We start from the raw sequence: 4,956 nt of genomic DNA on the forward strand, positions 1-4,956 counted from the left end.
CAAGCTAGCTACCGTTAGCCGCCGTCACAGAAACACCGGCTACTTCCGTCGCAGTTGAAGCTGACAGGTTGGCAGAGACATGCCAGAGGATGTGTGACGGGTCCAGATAAAACCTCCTTGGTCCAGACGACTACACCAGGGGCACGTTCAAAGTTTGCACCGTTTTGCTACGGTGCAAAACGTTTTCTGGTTGAACGTTTGCTCATAAAACCTTGAGTTCAACCATGAGTTCAACGCGCTACCGTTTCCTTTTAAACTTCCTGTTTCCTACGTTTTGGGGCAATTGAACGTGCCCCGGTTTGGTCCGGGGACCACCAGGGGTCCCTGAGGGGGTTTCAGGGGGTGTTAAACGTCACCATTATTTCATTTACAAGAAGTTAACACAATTAGAGAATGTAGAATAATGATTATTTAGAACATCGTTTCACTGTTATCTCTCTACCTACTCTGCAGATAGTCATGGAATTCTGGACAAAATCATAGGCTATGTAACAATAAAAATATTCTCAGATTTAGGTCCGAGAGACAAAATCTCATCAAATGGGGGTCCGTGGCCCTAATATGGACTAAATTAGGGGCCTTTGATATGAAAGGTTGAGAATCCCTGACTCCAGATTGTTGGCCCGCTTGATTTATCTCATGATCATACAGAAAGGCTAAGCAGCTAATTTGGTATTTTTGTACTGGGTTAAATTAGAAGAATAGGATAGGAATAGCACAATATCAGCGTCTATGAACAATAGCACTGCTGACATTTTCAGGGCCAACTTGTATGATCCAACATATGTAAACTGCCAAATACAACGTAGGTTCACAGAATCACTGCCTAATAATTTGTGTTTTCACCAGCTTGTATTGCCTCTATTCACTTGTTTGGATTGTTTGGCAGCTATTAATGATGTTGATAACTTAATGATAACTAACTGTAAAAACTATAATTGTAGGCTATGTAGGCTATTTTAAAACATAGTATGAAATACAAGGACAATCTGAATTTCGGATTTGTCTGAGTGTATGTGGGCTAAAGAGTATATTTGGAACTAGGGTAACCCCATCAATATTCTTACATTAGTTTTTCCATCACATTTGCCCAGTTTGAGTGAGAATTCAGATAATGTTTACATATAACCACACACGTTGCTGTAAGTAACTGGTGACTGGAATTATGGGGAGGGAAAGTGTCAACTTACGCCACCTGCTGGTTGCATTCAAAGAAAAAAAAAAAAAAAAAAATCACCATTAATTTTCCCGTAGGGGAATTTTCAATGATTGATTACAAATTTGTAACGGCTTGAACGTTCAACATTTTACGACACTAAGGCACATCAGCTGGGTTATTCATGAAATTCTTGTTTGAGTGAGATCTCATAGAAAAAAAAAGAATGTACTCTAGGGGCCTACATGTAGGACTATATGTATCATAAAATTTCCAATTGAGGCATGAAGAACTATATCAAAACGATCATTTAATACACATTCATGCACAATTTCCGAACGATTTTACTTAAATTGATTATGACATAATAGCATACATGAAAGTTACAAAGATTTATAACTGCATTCTGTACATTGATTTCTCATTGCTGCAACATGTGGTAAAAATTTGAAAACTGAGTGTTAATATTTCATGTTAAACCTTTCATTTTCAAAACTGGATCATTAATGATCTGCAGATTTTGGAGAGGATGTTGATAATTTCGGTAATTAAAAGTATTAAAATCAATATAGGCTAAAGTAAACACCAAATTTTACAGCAGTGTTTAACTATCACCATTATAATGTAATTGTTTAAAATCATATCCTATGTATATGTATTTAGGAATTCTCACTGCGGAAGCTATACTCTGCCAATCAGTAGACCTATATGACAGAATAGATTAGATTATTGTCTACCAGAGGATTTTTTTTGTCAGCAAAAGTCCACAGTATATTCACAGGCAACCCCACATGATCTGCAGTGACTACCTAAGAGTGGACTTTTGTAAGTATGACCAAGCACAAGGAGATAACCAACCACATGCAACACTGATACCTTGAGAATTTCACCCATAGAATTAAATTTAAACCCATAAGGCTAATACAAGTTCTTAAAGCATGAGCAGAGAATAGATTTCTGAAGGGTTTCTTTATTTATCAATAAATAAAACAGACTGGAGGCTGAAAAAGTAAAATATAAGATTTCTTAACAATAGGCCTACTTAAAAAAATCATGCTTTGGTGGTTAGATATTACATAAAACGCATCATGGAGGACACAAGAACGCACAAGAAAGCATAAATCAGACCAAAATGCCCAGCTTTTATAGCAGCTGGCATGACGCCCCTAATTAGGTGTGACCCACTTAATGGAGTGTACCTGTTAAGGTGGACCAGTTCAACCTGATAAGCATCCTCCAGTGTGGACCATTTTCTGGGTCCTCTTTATTGGGGTCGAAAGGTTGTCTAAAGTGTTCAGAAAGCTTAGCAGCTATCTCTTTCCACAAGTTACTTGTTACCACAAAAAAGTAAAAAGTAAGACTACTCTAACACATTATATTACAGAGTAATACATAACCCCCAACATAGTCTCACGCTCAGACCCTTGATAGTATTTGGTAGGGAAACTGTAATTGGCTGTACAGTCACCAAATAGCCTTCATCAGGGCTCACTCATTACCTCACTTGGTACAACAGGCCAGGAATGGTGGAGGATGCATGCCTCAAGTTAGCAACGGTAATGTAACTGAACATGTTGCAATGCTTCAACGCACCACATTGAATTGAATACACACACAAAAGTATATATCGTGGATATATAGATGGGATCGTATGCTGCCTGGTAGAGGGGAGCAGCGAGAGAACGGTTCATGTGCATGTGTGTGTTGTGGGATGTTTGCCACTGGGGGGACAGGGAGAAGAAGGGAAGTGTAGGCAGACACAGGGCAAAGAAATTAATAAACCACATGGGTTACTAAAAAAAAAAAAAAAGCTTGCCACTCAACATTCCTATAATCCACAACAGTCCACTTTATCCACTGTAGGAAATCTAAAGAGAAGACAGTTTTATTTGTAGCCATTTACCATAACACGTTTCAGACAGGCTTCTTCACTCAGAGGTTGCTATGCTCAAGGGAGAGACTGACAGGCTTATAAATGTAGGTAAGAGCCCATTAGTGGCTGCAGGTGTGGGAGCTACTGCCAGGAGTGCAGCAGCTGTGAGTGATAATACTGATTATCCATGACTTTGCCTGGCTGCCTTGTTACCTGACAGTACTGCCCATGATCCTGCCAGCCTTCCCTAGCCCTTGGGGAGTACCAGGGCTTCCCTGGTGCTCCATAGCATATGCTGCAAAGTTAAGAGAATATGAGTTAGCATATTTGCACCCAAGTTAAACAACAGTACTATTCCTGTCATTCACAATAAGACACTTTATGTCAAGTTAGCTAACATTTAAGTGTATCTGTAAGCATACATTAGCTAGTACTAGCAAGCAACCAAACAAATTACATTCCAAATTTACATGAATAACCAATTACCAAACATTTTAATAACTCAAAGATCATGCAATGCTGGAAATCATCTATGTATTATGTAGGACTTCCAACCTCATGGGGCATTGCATTCGGAAATCCCGAGTTCCCAAGTTGAATGGAATGCAGCACTCACTGAAATTCATAGTATTCTGTTACATCACCACACGACCATCTTGGTAGGAAAATGACAGGTGATTGTAATAAATTAACAGTTGATTATAATGAAATGACAGCCACAGCCAATGAACTGTCTATATTGTAAGGCACCATATTGGCAGGAAATGCATGTGACATCATGGGAATACTATAGACGAAGTAGAAGTAGATGAGGTAGGTTGAGGGAAAGTGGATACACCAAAATAAATTACATGCAAATAAATTATAAACACATCATCACAAAATAACTCCTGGAATGCATGGAGCATCACATATTGATGATATATAAGAGTTTAACAATATCCGAGAGTAGAATTTTCTTTTAATTTGGGGGATTTTTCAACATTGAAAACTGGAATACCTTTCAGAGGCAATATTACGGTCTATGAAGGTCTACTGTGACGTGCTTATTGCTGGTTGAAAACTTAACCCAATACCCCGCCAGGAAGACTTTTTGCTAGTCTCCAGTCCAAGGAGGCAAAAAATAAATAAATAAAATATTTAATTGGAATAAATGTGTCTTGAAATGGCCAATCTCAATTTGGAACTTTTTCCCCAGTCAGTTGTTTTCCGCCTTAATTTTATTGGTTTATTTCATTGTGCAATTATAGCATTGACAAAATTCCACTCACACACTCCCTGTTCCTTATAGCTTGGTCATTAATCTATAAACACAACTTTTTTCCGCATAAATACTTCATCTGGAACATATGGAAGCCCAGGAACGTACTGTGTAATAATAAATTGGTTTCTTATTGAATTACAGTGAATTTCTTGAAAAATTTGAAATGCCTGTAAGAATTCTCAATGATTATGGATGCTATCTCTTCAGGAGTAACAGAACTTTTTTTTTAAGTCATAATCCTCAGCCTGCTGAGCTTTTATCACTCAGGCCTGCTGACACATCAAGAGGGGGAAGTTTGCTTTTCTCTGCACTAAGAAGAACATTAAAGCAATTTCTGTCTGCTCTTTTTGTAAGAAGGTATGGTTATTTCCCCATAAATACTTCATTAAAAATAACGCTAAGGAAGTGTCATTTAAAATTACTCACAAATTCTACCCAGATAGCCATTACCAACATAAGTATAAAAAAAAAAACATTGATAATATGTCGGCCATATATTGTCCGTCAGACAAAAAAGAAAGTTTAGCCTGTAGCTTTACATTTACATTTTACATGACATGTTCTTGCAAAATCATTTGAATTACACCTGTACGCTTCTCTGCGTCATCATCGGCATCATCACCATCATCATCATCATCATCATCATCATCATCATCATCATCG

The 4,956-nt window shown here is 37.9% G+C and overlaps 1 pseudogene; it reads left to right on the plus strand.

The window, feature by feature from the left end:
- The first annotated feature begins 4,027 nt into the window (after window positions 1–4,027).
- On the plus strand, window positions 4,028–4,146 carry LOC139658981 (U4 spliceosomal RNA; annotated as a pseudogene).
- Window positions 4,147–4,956: the final 810 nt, after the last annotated feature.

Source organism: Centroberyx affinis, unplaced genomic scaffold, assembly GCF_046629955.1.
Source record: "Centroberyx affinis isolate AG114_WGS23_722 - 3 ecotype Tasmania unplaced genomic scaffold, CSIRO-AGI_Caff_v1 ptg002987l_1, whole genome shotgun sequence".
Lineage (NCBI taxonomy): Eukaryota > Metazoa > Chordata > Actinopteri > Beryciformes > Berycidae > Centroberyx > Centroberyx affinis.